Source organism: Gadus morhua, chromosome 20, assembly GCF_902167405.1.
Source record: "Gadus morhua chromosome 20, gadMor3.0, whole genome shotgun sequence".
Lineage (NCBI taxonomy): Eukaryota > Metazoa > Chordata > Actinopteri > Gadiformes > Gadidae > Gadus > Gadus morhua.
Window position 1 is genome coordinate 20,668,299 of NC_044067.1, and position 10,174 is coordinate 20,678,472.

General features: G+C 42.0%; 3 long non-coding RNA genes across 4 annotated transcripts; 2 read left to right on the forward strand and 1 right to left on the reverse strand.

Annotated features, from left to right (window-relative positions):
* Nucleotides 1-2,209: 2,209 nt before the first annotated feature.
* LOC115533624 (uncharacterized) lies at nt 2,210-2,670 on the reverse strand. Its single transcript, XR_003974217.1, has 2 exons — nt 2,354-2,670; nt 2,210-2,254 (listed from the first exon to the last, which is right to left on the reverse strand). It is a non-coding gene; the product is annotated as an uncharacterized LOC115533624 (long non-coding RNA).
* A 353-nt stretch (nt 2,671-3,023) lies between these two features.
* Nucleotides 3,024-5,047, forward strand: LOC115533623 (uncharacterized). 2 transcript variants are annotated; one of them, XR_003974216.1, is made up of 5 exons: nt 3,024-3,118; nt 4,279-4,403; nt 4,595-4,659; nt 4,831-4,896; nt 5,007-5,047. It is a non-coding gene; the product is annotated as an uncharacterized LOC115533623 (long non-coding RNA). The 2 variants fall into 2 exon arrangements; XR_003974215.1 differs by lacking the exon at nt 3,024-3,118 and having other exon boundaries at nt 3,983-4,403.
* Nucleotides 5,048-5,147: 100 nt separating this feature from the next.
* On the forward strand, nt 5,148-6,811 carry LOC115533621 (uncharacterized). The gene is made up of 4 exons (XR_003974214.1): nt 5,148-5,369; nt 5,916-6,096; nt 6,405-6,510; nt 6,625-6,811. It is a non-coding gene; the product is annotated as an uncharacterized LOC115533621 (long non-coding RNA).
* The last annotated feature ends 3,363 nt before the right edge of the window (nt 6,812-10,174 follow it).

Here is a 10,174-nt window from a genome sequence, read left to right on the forward strand (position 1 = left end):
CGGGATTTTAGGTTCTGAAGCGTCACATTATGCACCAGGAAATGCTTAACGTCATGTGAGCGCCCGCTGTACCGTATTGGTCCGAATATAAACACAATGGCGCGTCGTTAGCAATTGAAAACATCCGGGGCTTTAGCCCGGGGGGGAGCACCGTCCTGACTCCTGCTGCTACGGTATCTTAATTAATTAAATAATTAATTAATTAATTAATGTATCGATTAATTAATTAAGGGCGCCCCCAACACATAGGTCGCCTATGCCGAGCGCCAGGGCAAAAATAAGACATTAGAATAGCTATAGATATAGCCTGCGTGCACCTACCCGATGTCAAGAAGCCATCGCTGCTCCGACGGACCTTTCTCCCCCAGCCAGGCAACGGCAAGTAAGTAGTGGTCTGCTTTATGTTTCATTTTTAAGTTATTACTTATTGTCAGTGTAGGTTTAATGTTACAGATAAAAACATGCTTTATATTTAGTCAGCATTTCAGAGTTCTAATGTTTTCCTGGAATATGCATTCCTAAACTGTTCCTAAACGCGTCAAGTTCTCTTTAAGATCGCATGAGATGATATGTGCTATCGCGCGACCTGTAACCAGGAAGTAAACACTCACTTGCATGAAATGAGCTATCGCGCGACGTGTAACCAGGATGTAGATTTAAATAATGAAAAAATAATTTTCCCAGACTGTTTCTGTTACTTGCTTATGCTGTATGCACGTTGTTTAAGAAGCTTATCTCCATATAAATCTGAACTGTACATGAATCTGTTAATGAAGTCTCATTTCGACTCCTTCCTCCACTTCACTATTCATGTTCTGTTGCTTGCCGTTAACTACAGCCGCCCTTCCTGGGTAACGCCACCACCAATCCCTGGTCATCCATTGAAGCCATCTCTCACTCTGCACAGTCACACTGTTGCCGCTTCATTCTCATTGTCTCATAAACTCATTATTATGGCTGCTGTGGATGCTTTAAAAAATAAACATTTTTCTCTTAGGTAAAATCAAACCAGTGGGATGTTAGATTGAAAACCTCCAAAGCAATGTATTAAAAATTGAAAGACAGTCCTATGTGAAGTTTCTTTTTTGGGGATTTTCAAAATGAGGTACCAGAATGGATTGTCAACCCACTGTTTCTCAACCCTCTCCGATTATTACTATGAGTAGTAGTATTGCATGCATACAGTACTCACATCAGCGCCACAGTAAGCCTATAGAGGCTGCAACCATTTGCTTCTCAAAAGATTGTAGTGTTTTAGAATGAACAACCACTAGAGAGACAAGACAAGACTAATTTTGATTGACAAGTTGGCTAGATTTATATATGTAGGCCTATTTATATTATTTTTTTATTTATAAGAATGAAAGAAATTGTGTAATGAAAGAATAAAGCGATGCATTTTTGTATGAATAACATCTTGCTCCCGCGGCCAGTGCCAGCACCGGCATTGCAAGGGGAGGGATATTACGTACATTTGCAGGAGGCGGGATAAGTGTGGCCGCTGTCAATCAGGTTTGTTTTGGTTTGACGCAGACAGCATGGAGGCAGAACAGACCGCAGAAGTCAACGCGATCGTCTTCAATGTTGCTGCAACGATGCAGCATATATTCAGAAGAGCAGCCAGTACTTACGTGTATGAAAGCAGCTATATATATGTATATATATACATAATTTTTTTTTTTTTTTTTTTTTTACGGCTGAGATCCGGGGCTGATCCCAAAAGATCCGGGGCTATAGCCCCGAATGCCCAGGTCTAACGACGCGCTCATTACCTTGACTAAATTAAATTGTGTGCGGAAAAAAGGGAGGCATGAAAAACATTCAAGTTGGTGGCCCTTGAGGACTACACTTGGCTACTGCTCAACCGAACAAACCCCACTGAACAGGGATGAACACAGCATCCTGCCTACACTCAAACTGTGTAGTGCCTCGCTCTTCCTCATCGACCTGTAGCACAAGGCTCTCACGCTGACCTGCCCTGTCAGCTTGTCTTTATTGGACACTGAATGAAATAACATACAAATTCATTAAGCTTCAATTGGACTACATGGAAAGTAAGGTTAGGTAGCTACCTAACCTTACTTTTGTATACACAAAACTGTGGCTATAAATTAAACAAATATTACTCAACACAACAGGCAAAAAAATCAAGGCTGGTATAAAACACTGTGTAGCTCCTCCCGGTAGTAAAGCATGAGACTCGAGCTCGTTTAAGAACAGGGTTTATTCACAGTCACCGACCGACCCGTGAGAACTAAAGAAAGTGAAAGTTAACAAATAGTCCGGTAAATACATGCTAATTCAGAACTTGCAGCTTAATGTTATTACACATACACACCAATAAAAAACACACCTCGTAGGCTGCACACTACCAAAAGGGCTGAATCTTGTATTTTCTTCTGTCTTCGTCTTCTTTGTTTACATGTAATGTCTTAACTCTTTATCTTAAATCAACTTTACCGAGTGTGGAGACAACCGACCGTGTTGTTTCTCCCTTGCCATGCTCTGCCAGGTGGTGTGTCGCTAAGTTGTGCCGTGTGGAAACAAATACAAAACAATGCCCCCTCAAACTGAAAGGCAGGTACCCAGATAGCAGAAGATGTTATTTCAACGTGGAATTTTGATTGAAATGGTTGATTTATGGTGATGGTTGAAAATGTGATGGTGAATCAACCACTGAAGAATTGAAAGTTGAAAAAATGTCATTGAATCAACATTGTATTATGGTGGGATTTAATGGTTGAATTGCAAACATTATGTTTAATCAATGTTGTCAAACCGATTAGGCGGGACGCAGGAGGAGTGGCGGGAACTGCTAGGTGAGACCATTAAGATGAGGGGTTTCATATATTTTTAATTATTATATCTTTATTATTATATATTTTTCATTAAACATAATGCTGTGGACAATTGATTGTGATGTTTCTTTTAACATTTATTTTAGGTTATGTGTGTAACCTTTAAGAGAACAAATAAAAATAAGAAACCAAAAACATATCTCGCCACTTGTTTGGAACAGTCCATATCAGTTTCTAGCCGCTACCGTTACCGTTACGTTACAGAAGAACTCCAGTGCCATTTTGAGTGAATGCTTTCCTCATACCAACTCCTGCTCGAGGTAAGTTTTAACAGAATTATTTAAAACAAAACCAAAAAACATGCTGTTTGTTTGGGCACTTTGTCGTCAAATGGAAACGTTAACACTCAGTAAGGGAATGACCATGATTGGTTTATGTGAATATAGCTAGTTAGCAGCTAACGCTAGCTACTATTTAAACAGTTGCTGTAGTGACAACAAGTCAACGATATTGTTGCAAAAGTGCCAGCAGAGTGTGAAACTCGCGAGGAGGGGAACATTCCGTATCGTTTCAAAATTCAAATCCCGCCGGCGGGCAAGTTTTTGTTGCACCAGCCCTTCCCCCAACATGCTTGGTCAATTTTCGGCAACATACAGTTGAGTGTTATAGTCATGTCATACACCGTTTGAAAGCTTAGAATCTCCGGAATGTCATCCAATGTCAACCATACGGTGGAATAAATATGTTTAGCGAATATAGATCAAAGATATCCTAGTGTCTTAGGTCAAAATAGCACCCCTCAACCTCCTCCTCCCTTGGTGCATTCTAACTTTATCGTCGTTGTGGATATCCTTAGCAATGCGTTGATACTTCATGTTGGGTCTTGAAAGTTCATAAGAGTCCGCCGAAATCGAATATCAATATTATTTTAGTCTAATTACATTGTGTATATGCACAAGCCATCTTATACAAAGCAGCCGGAAAATAGAAAACCGAAACGCTGCAATGTTTTTTTGTAGAAAACTGCGATTCAGGGTTTGAATTCTGCTATTGTCGTCTGATTCATGGAATCCTGTGTTCGCCAGGGTCTCACGGTGACATAGAGCCCTCACACATGTCTGTAAGACCAATACTTCCTTGTTTACAAGCATTGCAAGCCAATGAGGCGATCACTATCAAAACGGGGCATGTATACTTTGATTGACAGCTACACCAGCAGACAGCAAGGGTCGGGGACGGGCTCACGTGTGGTGGAGAAAACAAATGCGCAAGGGGTGTGCGTAAACTAGCAGGCTCTTCCCCAGAGTGCGAGCGTGAAGCAAGTGGTTGAATTGCGCGCTCGTGTGTGGTTTAGTTATCTAAACCAGTTATCTATTATTGTTTATTATAATTAATAAGGAGGTCACAGCAGCATTATTTTATCTTGACTTTGGCTTGATATAAAATGGACTGATTTTCTTTACTGTTTATTTTTATTCAGGCAAAATCCACTGTATATGGACTCGGACTCTGATGAGCCATCAAGTGAACCGAAGAAACCACGTCTTTCACGCCCCCCTGATGTGAGAGTTCCAGCAGCATGGTCCTCACAACTGGCAAGAAATGGTAAGTCACATGAATTGTATGCCCCTTTTGCAGATATGTTTGCAGGTGCCAGTGCAGCAAAACAAACAGCACGTGAGCAATTTCACCATGGTAAGCTCTCAAATAATGGTCAGTAGTCGCATAAGCCTCTGTATGTCTTTTGTAAAATAATTTCATTCACTGACTTTTACATTTCTTATTATGTGATTCAGAAACGATGGCAGCATCCGCCACTGCGCTGGGCCGTACCACCAGCTGCAGGTCCCACAGAGAGAGGGTATGATGCCATACTTCCAGCAACACTTTTAGTACAGCCGTGGACACAGAACTCCACAATGAAACTGACACATTAGCATGACATAAAATTCATTTTTTTTGTTATGACCTCCCCCTCTCAAAGTTTTTTTGATGCTTCCAAATATATCAATTAATATCTTTGTTTTTGCAGGTACCAGTATATCACCATATGGTTCCGTGCACAACCCATTTCGTGCCCCACAATATGCACAAAACGGTAATGGTTATTTGGTCTTGTTGTAATACCACCGGAAAGGATTTCTGTGTAGGTCTTTATAGTACAGAAATGCATTAAATTAATATACTGTAAATTACTTGTATTTATAGATGTGACCATGCAAGGTGACAACGGGCAGCTTTTGAAAGGCAAGTCTATTAGAAAATGTTGTGCTATGTAACCACAGAAGTTTTTTGCACGTTTTTATCTCATGACAATTTGTTTGACAATTTGTTTTTGCCCTCCAAAAGATGACAAAAATGCTTGCCGAAGTGCTGGTGGTTGTCAATGAACTGTCAAGGGATGTGCAGTTCATCAAGGGTGAATTGGCAGAGGCTAGAATGACCCCATCTTGTGGACCAGGGCCAGCCACAAGCCAAGAGATGTTCCCCATCCAGCTGCCGATCACCAACGAAGAAGACTTCAATGAGGCCGAAACGTTGTTGGGAACTGAGCCAGTCCGACAAAAGATGGTAATTTGTTTGATAAACTGAGCTGCATAATGAGACATTCTGCATATTAGGCGGGGCCTTACCGGGCTTTACTGGGCCTTACCGCGCACCCCACCTCCCCCCCCTTAATCCAACAAAAACAACTTTTTTTGAAAGGTCTGACCATGCTGAACATTGATCAGAATGGTAAGTAAGGGATAATGTAAAGAACGCCAGTCATTATCGGGATTTGCCTTGTGAATCAAGTAGAAAGACTTTACATTTTGGTCTCTACTATTTAGGGAAAGCCAATATACCTTTCATACCATACATTTTCTGAAAGCTTGTGTCCTCTAGAAGTAATTAAACATGCAAAGACAGATGTCACACCTGCCCCTAGCTCATGGAGAGTCATGTTCCTGTAATGCATTTCCAATGTATTCCAATGAAACATGTAGTGCAACCCAACATTTTCACATTTTTTATCCATGTTCCGCATGGTCGGACCTTTAACACCGGTGTTCCAATTGAGTCACATCAACAGGCAAACTGGCATTGTATTTAAATCCATTTTTCCTCTCCCAATAGATTGCCCGCTTGGCCTTGGTGGGAGGCACTAGCTCCACATGTATGGTAAGGAGGATGCTTGCAACGGTTTTGACCAACGGCCTGGCCTGCAAGTTCAATTGGGCAGGAAAAACCTGCACACACACCTGAAGGGATGCAAAGCAGCCCTTCAAAGACACAGCCCTGCAAGACTGCATGTTTGGTGAGTTTATCTAACTATTCCTTGTGCTGTTTTGACACAGTAACAGTAATCTGCATTCAAGGCCAAACAAAAGCATTTTCGGTCTCTACACATCGTAAGTGTAACTGGACTTTTGACATTTCAACTGCATTAGCACTATTGCACTTTGGGTTATTATTTTTATACTGCCCGGCCACCTGAGCAAAAGGTATTGGGCGATTACTGCATGGAACATTATCTTTCAGCTGGCAACAACTTATTTAAACCCAACTGATGCAATGAGTATCTTCTCATTCGTTAAACAACCATTTTGTATTCATGTCTTTCAGTTGCTTCTCGGCAGTGTGACCGCAAACTCACACAGCAGGCCTTCAGCGACATTGTGAAACATTGGCTACGTTACGCCCCTTGGCGTGCAGGAGGCATCAACAAAAAGTAGATGTAGATGAATTTGATATTCCTAATATTCCTAAAAAGCTGTTGCATAAGTTGCTCTGCAAAGCTTTTCATCATGAGTGCTGACATGTTGTCTCTGCTTCTCTCCCACAGTGTCCTCTTCATATGGGCTATGGCCCTTGTTGGTCTGTGATTACACATGTGATTACACTAATTCGCCTTTTCTTGTTGGTATCTTTTGTGGTGAAGGCAAGCCAAAGATTCTTTCAGTACCTTCAACAATTTGATTATTTAATTTGTTTTTTCTAATAAATGTTTTTATCACTAAAATCTAAATGAATCCAAAATGTGTCTGTTGTTATTATACAGTTAGTCCTATTGTTGGCGGCATAGTCTTACTGCTAAATAGAGTGTATTTCAATGGAGGTTGATGTTGATTGTTCTGCAAGCTAAAATGGCCATCACTCATTGTAATAGTTATATATGTATTATACTCATTCATTAATATTAATTAATATTTAGTATACATTTTAGATAATGGTTGAACCAATATTGATTCAGTAACATTCGTTCAACATAAAATCAACTGAAATTGAAATGTAGATTCTCATTTAGATGATGGTTGATTCACCATTGATTAAGTAACATTATTTCAACATAAAATCAACTGAAATTTAAATTTAGATTCTCATTTAGATGATGGTTGATTAACTATTGATTAAGTGACATTATTTCAACATTAAATCCACTGAAATTTAAACGTTGATTCTCATTTAGATGATGGTTGAATCACCATTGATTCAATATCGATATGGTTGAAGATCCAATGTTGATTCAACGAAAAGTAGAGGGGACACTTTCAACATCGTTTCAATGTCAGGCTTCAACGTAGTTTCAACATTTCTGCCAAACCATATTTAAACATTGATTCAACTGAATTTTGCTATCTGGGTAGGAACTAAAAAATAAATAAATGAGAATTAATTAAACTGACGTGTAGGCAGTTACACTCCCACCAAATCACGAGTGATTTTCTTTGAACCATTTATGGGAGACATATAGTGTTTGTGAACATTACCTTCAAATATTATCATGTAACAAATCAATAATAATCAACAAGGCCAGCTAATAACAGAGTGAGAGAATGGTACACTGTGGTCTTTAGTCTGCTTCCAACAGTGTGACCGTCTTCTGAATAGGCCTCTCCAGGTAGACTGGTTTGGAAGTGCGTCTTCCCATTTTATCCAGCGTTGGATCACTGAGTAATAACTTGAGTGTCCTCACTCTCCCATCCTTCCCAGGATGAACTTGCATGACCTTGGCAAACTTCCATTTGTTTCGTGGCATCCCATCATCCTTCAGAAGAACAATGTCGTTGACCTGTGCATTTCTGCGGTCTTTAGTCCACCTTTGTCTGTTTTGGAGATTTAAAAGATACTCCTTCTTCCAACGTGACCAGAAGTTGTTGGCCAGGAGTTGAACTCGACGCCATCTCTTTCTGAGGTAAAGGTCTTCCCTGACGAACTTCCCAGGCGGAGGTGATATGATTGTGGACTTCATGGTCAGAATATGGTTTGGTGTCAATGGCTCTGGACTGGATGAATCATTCAGGTTGTCCGTAGTCAGCGGTCTGCTATTCACTACTGCCATGACCTCATATAGGAATGTTCTTAGAGAGGAGGAGTCAAGTTGTTTGGCAGACTGTTCTAGGATAGACATCAAAACACTTCTGATGGTGCGGATCTGTCTTTCCCAGACTCCGCCCATGTGGCTTGAGGCTGGGGTATTAAAGATGAACTCGCATCCCCTCTCCTTCAATTCCTCTTGATCCATCTTTCTCAATGCTTCAACAAACTCTCGCCTCGCACCAACGAAGTTTGTCCCCTGATCACACCTTATCTGCCGCACTGCTCCACGAATGGCAATGAATGAACGGAGGGCGTTAATGAAGGCATCCGAGGTCCAGTCATCGAGCGTTTCAATGTGAATTGCCCTGGAGCACATACAGGTGAGTAACAGTCCGTACTTCTTTAACTCCTTTCTCCCTTCCTTGATGTAAAACGGACCGAAACAATCCATGCCACAGAAAGTGAATGGCGGTGTAGCTTCTGTTCGGTCTACAGGAAGATCTGACATCCTTTGTTGTTCCAAACCTCTTCTGAATTTCCTGCACTTGGTGTACTTGTAGATATGGGATGAGACCAGGTTGCTGCATCCGAGGATCCATATGCCGTTAGAACGGAGCTCATTTGTGGTCATTCCCCGGCCTTGATGGTGCACTCTTTCATGATAGTGCTTGACCAGCAATGATGAGATGTGACTGTCTCTTGGAAGAACCGCGGGATGCTTTACATGTGGATGTAAGGGAGCATGAGTCAAGCGGCCTCCAATTCTAATGATACCTTGATCATCCAGGAATGGATTTAGTCTGTGCAGCTTGGACTTCGCTGGTGTCTCCTTGTGATGCTGGAGGTACTGGATTTCTTGAGAGAGGTTTGTTTCTTGAACCAGTCTTATTATGGTTAACTGTGCTTGCCTCCTTTCCTCTAGGCTTGTGGCTTCACAGGACCGTGACATCAGACCTTTGACTTCTCTAGCGAGACGCTTTAATCTAGCAATGGCTTTCACCAGTCTTGACCAATCAGAGAACTTGTGTAGGCGATCCAACAGTGACCTCACCTCCTTTGCCTGTGTGTCATAAACTTGGGCCTTCTTGAGCTCTGGGTCACTACTTGGGATCTCTCCCACCTTGACATCTTCAGTTGGTAACTCTTTCTGCCAAAGCAGGTCTGGGCCTGTGAACCAATTAGATGTTAACAGCTGGTCAGCTGAGAGACCTCTTGAGGCATGATCTGCCGGGTTTTCCTCCGAAGTTGCGTACCTCCATTGTGCAGATTCTGTACTTTGTTTGATGCGTTCTACACGATTAGCTACGAACACATGAAATCTTCTGGCTTCATTACTGATGTAGCCCAGAACAATCTTTGAATCTGTCCAGAAGACTTCTTGCACACAATCCACTTCAAGCTCTCTTTTGAGCATGTCACTGACTTTGACTGCTACTACTGCCGCTGATAGCTCTAGTCTCGGTATGGTGGTCACCTTAGTGGGAGCGACTCTTGACCTTCCCATGACTAGAGTACAGTGCACTTCACCTGATGTACTGATCGCTCTGAGATATGAACACTCTCCATATCCTGACGCACTGGCATCGGAGAAATGATGCAACTCATAGTGCAGAACTTCGAAGTTCGGTGGAACGTAGCACCTCTGGATCTTCACACCAGCCAGGGTTTTCAGGTCTAGGAGCCAGGATTCCCAGAGAGGTCGCAGGTCGTCAGGTAAGGGGTCATCCCAACTGAGCTTGTCGCAACACATCTGCTGGACAATTCTTTTCCCTACCAGGATGAACGGTGCCACGAATCCGAGTGGGTCAAATATTGAGGCAACCGTTGACAAGACTCCTCTTCGGGTGAGTGGATTCTGTTTGACGACTACACGGAACTGGAATTCATCTGAGGTCACACACCACTGAATGCCGAGCGCTCTTTCCACATGATGTTCACCCAGCGCCATGTCCAGATCTTTGGCAAACGCAACACATTCCTCCTTAGGAATTGTGGCCATGACTTCCTCATTAGTTGAGATGAACTTATGCAGCCGGAGTTTGCCTGTGCTGCATAGTTCTCTTGCTTCCTTTACT